Genomic DNA, 10,432 nt, shown 5'->3' with positions numbered 1-10,432 from the left:
ATGTGCTAGTGGGACCTGACGGCATCTTTCTCCATCTCCATCTGACCTATGGGACCCGACGGCATCTTTCTCCATCTCCATCTAACCTGTGGGACCTGACGACTTGCGTGTCACGTGTAAATGTAGGACTATTGGTATTTTTTAACGTGACACTTGTTTGAAGTACTTAGCCACCTATCATAAACCTATATCCCTAACTTTACTAGGTTGTCATCCCTAGTGTTGATATAGAGATATTTGTTGGTACTACATAGTATTACTACTTGAATAACACTAAGCAGTTCTTTATTAATTATGTGACTAGAGAGAATATATATAAATCTATGAATGAAAAGTATCCGTAAGCACACAGATAATATACCATTGTAGCATTTTACCCGAGAGTATTCTAGGTATCGGTATTTATATTTTTACCACTGGTAAGGTTTAGCATGGATATGTATTGATAACTTATACTATTAAAGGAGAAATAAACCATAACCAATGTTCTACTCATAACACAGATAAGTCATATGATAAGATATGTATATAATAAGTAAAAATAATGATAAATCACTCAGAGCACTCCTTTCTATAGCATTAGCATGGTTAGGTAGAATAATAGAGGAATAATTCCTAAGTCATTCTTAATTACAAGTCAAAGCATATATTTGATTAGTGCAATTACACCTAATAATCATGGCTAAGATCATCATCATATCTATGCCTAAGGGATATTACTAAGGAAGATTGAGGGCAGAGCTCATTCTACCTTCGTAATCGGACCCTATGTGCACCTATATTCGGGGAGTGGACTACAAAGGACTCAATAGGAGTGTCACATCCGTGATCTACCACATGACCCAGAATATAGGGTGTATCCATAGGTAAACAATGTATAAGCACCACGCTTACACAATGTCGACCACCCACCCTGTGTACATCAGAGTGAGTGCTATACGAACTTATGCATAAACAAAATGATAAACTAGCTATACTAAGTATATAATCAAAGTAGACGTTGAACATCATAATGAAAAACATGAATAAGATGAACATTGAGATTGTCATAACAATTATAACTAGCATATAAAAATAATGGAGAAACAAAAGAGAGAGGGGTACAAAGTTTATATCGAACCACGCTCTTGACAAGATCGGGAATCCAAGCGAAGTCCTGCTTGCCTCCCTCTAAGAAGATTAGGGTTTCTATCTTCTCAAATGACTTGATGACTTCTGATGCCTGGGGGAGGCAGGGGATGGATTATATAGCCCTAAGAGTCCAACGTGAGCCCTTGGATCAAACCGACTTAAACAACGGCCTAGATGCATCCTCAAAGGTGGTGGGAGGCCGACATATGAAGCTGGCTAACAGATGGGCCCAGGGGGTCAGGCGGCCCCACCTGTTAGGGGGTGGCCCTCTACTTCGGTGACGTGGCTTCTGGACCCTTCTAGAGTCTTTCCACGTAGGTACCACGGCGAAACTCTGTATTTTCCTTTGACGATTACGTCCTCCTTGGCAGTTTTCTGATTAAACCCTGTTGGAAACACAGATTCACCAAAACTCATAGAATTTATTAATTTAAACCCCTAAACCTTCATTGGTGATTATATTTATACCCTTATACATGTTTAATTGACGATTTAAATTGGTTGTTAACTGCCGTCAAGAACTCCCCCAAGCTTACCTTTTGCTAGTCCCTTATCAAAACTAAACTTAGTAACTAAATTTAGAGTTTAAGGATTTTGAAAACATTGAAGCAACTCCTCAAAAGTACACATGCGTTCAAACAAGAATTCTCCTTCGGATGAGAATAAATCGATCTGACTTTCAAACTTACCCATATTACCTTTAACCATGGGCTTCTCAGCCTTCACTTGGGTCCTGAGCAATTGAAAGACAGAATGATTAAGTCAAGCACTATGTCTCAAGTTCTTTACTCAACCATTACTCCGGAGTTTTTATAGATTTTCAAAATAAAACTCAGAGCTTCCTATTGTATGACACTCTCAAGTCTCTCAATATATGTGGTATTTATGGATCCTCACTAAGACAATAGTGGTGTTATGCCTTTCTCTTCCTACATCTAAGGCTTATGTGGAGCTCATAGGAGTGGAGAAAGCATAAAAGAGCATACTTGCAATACATATATTGTAAAGTCAAACCTTGGATCCAAAGAGAGTTGAGTCATACAATCAAATCAAGATGTGCATCTATATGGATGTATATGGTGGCTAACCTAATTCTACTTTGCTCCTTGAAAACATATCTCTCTTTTGAAACTTGGAAACAACTTTGCAAGAAAACAGGGGCTATCTTATTTATCTTCTTTTTTTGTTTTTTCAAGCGGGCATTTGAGTACCCATTGTTTTCACCTCGGACACTTGTCCATTTTTCATCTCTCTTTTTTTATGAATAACTTTTGCATAACCCCATGCTTCTTTTCTACAATGAAAACTTTTGAGAGATAGCAAGAAGAACTTGGAGCATTTATTTGGTGGATATCTATGAAGAATATTTTTTGTGTTTACTCCTAGTGTAGGAGTAAAACATTTTTAGGTGGATCTAAATGGATGGCATGTTGTTGCACCTACCCTCAGTGTAGGAGTAGTGCATATTTGGGTGGTGTGTACATGATCTTGATTTTAAGAGCATGATAAACCTCTCATAAGGCATCAACAAAGCTTGACTAAACTCAATGCAAAACAAGCAGCGTATATGAGTGGAAGTTTTCCTAATCTAATATCGTATATGGCCTTGGTAGGAATTCAATTTTTGTCATACAGGAGCTCATCATGTAAGATTTTTATGTTTTTCAAAAGATAAATCTCTAGAACTTTAGTATCACTAGGAACAAGATAAACAACAGCTCAGACCTTCTCATATCATATCCATCAATTACCTAGACTTAACTCAAGCATATGCTACCCACGAGTTTCAAGTTCAGAGTAAATTCTTATATCAAAATAGTCATATCCAAAACTCAGGAAAATTCAAGGCTGAAAATTAGGTACTTGAAAGGAATCACGGTAGAGCAACTAGTCGTCATTTCCATCGCAAGAGATTATCCTTATAGTCCATTTTATTTATTCAGCTCTTAAAAATAGAAAACTAGACGCACACTTTTATTTCGTTTTCTCACTTTTTCAGATCACACCTTACTAATATATATATGTAAGACAAAGATAAATTTTTATTTTGCTTTTAGTTATTGTTATGCATCTTTTTATGACTTTAGCAAATATATAGAAAACTCAAAGATAGTGAAAGGATCAAGATGCCCAAGAGGGGGGGAGTGAATTGGGCTAATTCTAAATTTCTTTGCAATAATTAAGTCCTACGGTTAGCCCAATTAACCCCTTGTGCCTAGAAAGTGTTTCTATTGATCTACCGCACAAAAGTTTAGCAACCTATGTTCCAATCCTACTCTAGCATGGCAATTCTATGAATGCAAATGACAAGAATAGAATTGCTCAAAGTAAATGCTTAAAGTAAAGAGAGGAGGAACGCGACGATGTTTTGCCGAGGTATCGGAGAGTCACCACTCCCCACTAGTCCTCGTTGGAGCACCCGCGCAAGGGTGTAGCTCCCCCTTGATCCGCGCAAGGATCAAGTGCTCTCTACGAGTAGATTCTTCGACACTCCATCACGGTGAATCACACATAACCGCTCACAACTTGAGTTGGGTCATCCACAAGCTCCGCCGGATGATCACCAATCTCCTAATCACCACCAAGCTGTATAGGTGATGGCGATTACCAAGAGTAACAAGCACGAACTCTCACTTGACCACGACAAGCCTAATGAGAAGGGTGGATGCACACTTTGCTACTCTTGCTTTCACTAATGAGGGCTCTCTTTGGGATTCTCAAATCTCAATCACCTCACTAGGACCTTGCTCTTCTTGGCACTCTCAAGGGCATTTCTCAGCTGTTGGAATGAGCAAAAGTACCCCCACACACGAATAGAGGAAGTATTTATACACCCGTGTTCAAAACAAACCGTTATGTGCCTCTACGGGGTGATTGGATGCTCCGGTTAAGTTGACCGGACGCTCTGGTCAGTTCTCCCCGAACTCTAGTGTTTAAGTTGTGATCGGACGCCGGACGCGTCTGGTCATGATTTTCCCTCTCTGGAACCTTACTGGAGTCGACCGGACACTGTGACTCACTGTCTGATCAATCACCTCTCAGTGTCCGGTCGCACCAGACGAAATCACCTTGATCAAATGAACTGACCAGACTCTGTGCTAGCGTCCTGTCACTCTGGAACCAGCGTCCGGTCAGCATTTGACCCTCCATTCACTTCCAACTCTCGATCATACGTGAATGAAGTTTGCTCCAATGGATCTAAGGGCTTTTTAGGAGCTACCTAGTGCTAGATTTAGCAAGTGTGCACCACATCTAACTCACTAGACTCACCTAGGTTAAGCTACCCGTCCATACCCCCCTTAATAGTACGGCCAAAGGAAAAACAAAGTTCTAAACTACTCTAAGTGTCTCCTCAACACCAAACGACACTTGGAACTAGTCCATCCTTAACCTTGTCGTCCATCCTTTGAAAATTGAAACGATTTCCATCGTAGGGGCATGACCACCATGATAGCCCAATCGATCTCCATTACCATGACCTAACTTAATTGCCTCTGCAAAACACACATTAGTCACAGTAATCACATATTGTCATTAATCACCGAAACCCAACTAGGGGCCTAGATGCTTTCAATCTCTCCCTTTTTGGTGATTGATGACAATACCACCTCGAGTATGTGAAAGAGATGAGGTTTTTAACATGCTTGGTTCATATAAGCTTTTGACAATAAGAACAAAAGTGTTAGGCAAGCTTATATGACCCAAGCCAACATGATGTACTCAAAAGATATGAAATAAGCATGAGTACAAGTAATAAAACTCATTTGCATCGGAGTAAACACACGAAAGCAAAGCAAATGAGCATAACACAAGTGATATGACATATACATAATTCAAAGTAGAGAGCACACATGTTACATATCATATAAATGTATCGCTCCCCCTAAGACTAACATACTCGATCCCTCTCCCCCTTTGGCGTCAAACACCAAAACCTAAGGGTCGGTCGGCGGGGTGGCAGCGGACGAGTTGGGCGCTAAGGTATGAGGAGCGAGATAGAACTATGTTGATGAGGACATCAACACCGATCATACATTCACGCCGTCCGCTGGTCCTATTACCCGTGCTCGTGCTCGAACACTTAATCATCAAGTGAGTTCCTTCTTGAGCTCTTGTCCATCCTGTTTAGATCTTGGAGACACGTGCACTCTTGTTTTGATTAGGAATCAAGGAGAAGACCGAAAGGGAAAAGGACTCGCGTAGGCTGGATTCGGACTGCAGCACACCTCCAACTTGCGACGGTCGCCACGGTTACATACGGAGTCGGATTGGGGTGATTCTGGACTTGTTGGAAAGCTAATAAAGTCTACTTTCATACGGATCTGACCTCATACTCATACCTGCTCAGAAACGGCGTCAACAGTCCAAAAATCACCGAGAGGTCTATTCTGTCCAGGGTGCTGCGCCACCTTAAGTTAGCCCAATGGGCTTGTATCCTTTAGAGTCCAGTAGGGACGCGTCCTAGGGTTGGAGCACGACCCAAACTCTCTTGTGGTCGTCCTCCACACGTCATATACCCCTTAGCCGCCACCAGGAACACTTGGGTTTTGTTTAGATCAAGTTTAGCCTCTGCTACTTGCTTGTAGGCGCGCGTGCTGATCCAGCCGCCCGTCTCCTTGTCTACGGAACCCCACTCATAATAAGATTCAGTTTGAGGCTTTCAATTTCATCTTGCAAATTCAGTGCTTGTTTCCTTATTCTTGCTAGTTCTTCGATTGCTTGCAGGACGGGAGCCCTAGTGGTTGGTTGTCGCGCTCCACAAGATCGTGATGGCCTTTGGAGGTGGTGTATCGGTTGCTAAGGCGCGGTCTTGGAAGGCTGTAGTCGGGCCGTGAACGTCATCTCCATCCACCAAATCGAGTGATCTCACGCCTCTCATCGAAAGATCGTCCATAAACCCTAGTGGGTTCATATCATATGTGCCATCATCATCTAATCCTGAGCTCTGAGTAGTCTGACCCTCTGTAGCTAGAAGCGATGCTGAAGCGGTCTGGGTCGGATCTATAACTGGCGCTGCCTGCTCTGATGATGCAACTGATGAAGGGAGTGTCTCTATAGTCTAGGTAATAGGTGCAACTGTGGAAGGACCTGGGACATGTAGCTCTGGCGGAGTAGGCTATCCTGTCAACTCACTAAATGAAGCACCAAGGCTCCTGGAAACTAGGATGAGCACTGACAAACTCTGAGGCAGAGTAAAGCTCATATGAAGAGGTGTGAATTGCGGGGCTGGCACTGGCGAAGCAAACCACTAGGACACCTGCTCTGTAGGTGAAGGAAACTATGGCGCTGGCGGTCCCTGAATCTAAAGCCCACTAGGCTGGAAAGCTGGAGTCATAGAAGTGGTGGTAGGCTGACCAAGCTAGGGTGAAGGCTATGGCGGTGGAGCCCCAATAGCTGTCACTACATGCTGCATAAACCCAACTAGCTGCTGCTACATGAGAAGCTACTGCTGATGCATGGCCTATTGCTACTGTTGTATAGCCTACTGCTGCTGCTAGATTGCCTGCTGCTGTCGATGGAACTCATCCTGCCGAGTCTGAAATTGTGCAAATGTAGCAGCGGTCTCTTGAGCCTGGCGAGCCTGATCCTGCCTCATCCGCTCAAGTATAGCAAGTAGAGCGGGATCTGTCTGTGGTGCAGGTGGAGCTGAACTAGAGCTACCAACCTCATGGTCATGTCGTTGTGGAGGCATCTGAGGGATAGGCTGGTAGTCATCATCTGAGCTATCACTAGGGTCACTCATGATCATCCCCTCTTGCTGAGCATCTATCTGCTCCTCCTCTATAGCTGCTATGCCCCTGATGGTCTCATCTTGCTAAGCTGTAGTCTCTAGCACCTCTGGACGATGGCGCGGCTAGCTAGGAGTCCTCACTGCACTATGGCGGATCCTCTGAGTCATGTTGTATGCAGTGAACTCTGTAGTAGCACCACTATACTCTACCAGCATCTCAGGTGGCCTCATAGTAACTGCCCTATGGATCAAGAATGTAATCCAGTGAGCATATGGCAGCTGCCTGTGACCCCTAAACCCCTCTGCAATAGTATCCTCCATCTCTGATAGAAGGAGATTCCAAATGTCAAACATAGTTTGCTGCATTAGAGAGTTTAGTAGCCATAGTTATATGCGAGTCAAGCCCTCGTGATACCCCATCCTCAGAAGCAGTGTCCTCATAATAGCATCAAGCACTCTAGTAGTAGGAGTGAGATCACTAGGTGTCCTGCTCGACCCCTCGGCAAAAGGCTCTGTGAAGCAATGGCAGACTAGATCTGTAGGGGACACAAGACCGCCGTTAGGGCATCTGGAAGGCGCTGTCTGTCCATAGCAAACCTCATGTAGCCAAATGGGCTACTCCTAAAGTCTGAGTATCTCTCTAACCCTAGAGCTCATCAGCCTGTAATCTCTGCCTCTGAAAGTAAAGTGAATGAATCTGTGCAGCGGGTCAATCCAAAGTGTAGCATAGAACTCACGAACCCAAGATGGAACATATAAGCCTATCCGTCCAAGTACATCTATCAGCCTTGGCAGTTAAGATAGGTAAGGGTGAATATGCTCTCTAGCTGCTGCTACAATGGACTCAATGTTGCACACCCTCTGAGATCTGAATACTGCCCCACTGTTAAGATATGCATTATAAAAATCTTCCTGCAGTGGTGTGTAGAAGCCCTCTGAAGCTTGGTCATCCCTCCTCGGCGGGAACCACTGCTCAAAGTCCACAAATCTGAGTTGCTGCACCTGCTTGGCCGTGGCGACCCTCAAATCTAGATGGGTCACTAGAGGCAGACCCTGTGGTCTAGGAGACGGATGAGAACCCCTCCGCTGTGTCTCTAGCCTCGGTGTGACTAGAGCACGGGTACTACCAGAGCGGCGTAACTGTGGCTGAGGTGCCTACTCTGTCTCCTCGGCCTACTCTCCCTCCTGAGTCTGATCTGCTGGTTGTGGCTGCTGCTGTGACTCCCCCTAAGGCTGATTCTCATCAATAACCACACATCATCCTCCAACCATGATAGTCCCAGCTAGACCACCATGACGGCGCTCAACCTGCTCAAGTGTAGCCCTTTGTGTTGGTGAAAGCTGATCTGCAATAACAACACCACTCCTAGCACCTCCTCTCTCTGCGCGCTCTGCGGCCTCTGTAACTGCGGCTGCTCTCACTGTATCTGCATCAGGGTACTTGCGCTTACTCGTTGCTAGCTTCTTCATCGCCTTGCCTTTTATATCTGTAAGTAGGCGAGGCGGGGGCCTCGGATCCTCATCACCGGGACCTCCTCCGACATTCTTGACACAAGCCATCTGATAGAGCTAAAAAGAACAACTGCCACTGACAAAGATCAACTGCCAACTATCACTTCTGAGGCTTGGCCTTGATCCGTACTCGCGAGCTTGGCCCCAAGTTGACTGTCAACTGCCACTAAGACCTTAGAAACACCGAGTCGCTGCACGTTAGAATAGATCAGATTTATGAATAATTACAACATATCTAGAGATATGAAACCCTAAGAAGCAAGCATTAGGTACAAAATTAGAACCAAGGGCTTGCTAGCTGACGAACCGGTGATCCGAAGAGAAGAGAAATGACATGCGGGGACCACCAAATCGGCTAGGGTTAAGGTTCCAGCTCGATGAAGTTCAGCGATCGAGAAGATGCGGAGGCAGTGGCTAGGTCACCGACGAGGAGCAATGCATCACGTGCGCGTGACTGGGGTACCCCTGCCCTTTCAGAAAAAGTGTGTGTGCTGAGTTACTCTTTGGGAGTGTTCTTGTTCATATAATCAGTTTTGAGTGCCCCCTAAAAAAATTATTCAAAAAAAAAAGAAAAAAAAAGAAAAAAAAGGGAAAGAAGCAAAAGAAAAGAAGAGAAAGGGGCTGATCTTAGAGATTTTTTGTTCACTTCGGGTGGTGTGTTGTGCTCTCCTTTGTGTCCAGGCTCGCGTCTCTAGCATGGTCTAGACTAGGACCAGCACAGTACCGCCGGTTGAACGATTATTCAGCTTGCTTTTTGTAACTAACGTGGTGCTAGTTCGTTCCTTGTTTCAGCCCACCTATAGCTCCACATATTCTATAGCTTGACAGGTCTCGTGCTGCGGCACCGATACACTTCATCCATTGCTGCAGACTTGTTGGTAGATGACCCCTCCTGTCGAGCAAGGTAAGAACTGGTAAGAACTTGTGTAATAGGTGGAGAGTGAGCGACTTGCTGTAGCTACATCCTAGTAGTTGTAGGGCTTTTATTTCTTCACTTGTCTTCTTGTTGTCTTTGTCTTTGAACCATGCCAGGGACCGACGAAGATAACCAAATTCCACATTCGCCTCGCACCAAGGGCATCATACAACATTTTGAAAGGAAAGTGAAGTTGCACACGGAGGGACTTGATAATGACTTGCAGGTGACAAATGACAAACTTGGGCAGTTGGAGGCTACGCAGATTGCCACAAACAACAAGCTTGCAGGTTTGGAGCAGTCCATTGCTAGTGTGGACAAAAGCCTTGCTGCTCTGCTGAGGCGTTTTGATGACCTCCACAACAATGATAAAGACCAGCATAAAGAAGAAAAGAAGGAGGAAGATCGAGAGGATGGTAGTTATGATGAAGAATACACAGGTGATACTGAACATGATGATCGAGACACTCGTGATCGACGTCGCCTACGTCACAACCGTAGAGGTATGGGTGGCCGCCGCCGACGCGAGGTACACAATAATGATGATGCTTTCAGTAAGATTAAATTTAAAATACCTCCTTTTGATGGTAAATATGACCCTGATGCATACATTACTTGGGAGATTGCTGTTGATCAAAAGTTTGCATGCCATGAATTTCCTGAGAACACACGTGTTAGGGCTGCTACTAGTGAGTTCACAGATTTTGCTTCTGTTTGGTGGATCGAATATGGCAAGAAAAATCCTAATAACATACCTAAAACTTGGGATGCGCTGAAACGAGCCATGAGAGCTAGATTTGTTCCATCTTACTATGCCCGTGATATGATAAATAAGTTGCAGCAATTGAGACAAGGTTCTAAAAGTGTAGAAGAATACTATCAGGAATTACAAACGGGTATGTTGCGTTGTAAATTAGAGGAGGATGAGGAACCTGCTATGGCTAGATTTTTAGGTGGGTTAAATCGGGAAATTCAGGATATCCTCGCTTACAAAGAATACAATAACGTAACCAAACTATTTCATCTTGCTTGTAAAGCTGAACGGGAAGTGCAGGGACGACGTGCTAGCGCAAGGACTAATGTTTCTACAGGGAAAGCTAGTTCATGGCAGCCGCGCACGTCTACAACTCCGTCTACACGTA

The sequence above is a fragment of the Miscanthus floridulus genome, chromosome 3 (assembly GCF_019320115.1).
Source record: "Miscanthus floridulus cultivar M001 chromosome 3, ASM1932011v1, whole genome shotgun sequence".
NCBI lineage: Eukaryota > Viridiplantae > Streptophyta > Magnoliopsida > Poales > Poaceae > Miscanthus > Miscanthus floridulus.
Note: the sequence above shows the minus strand (reverse complement) of the source record.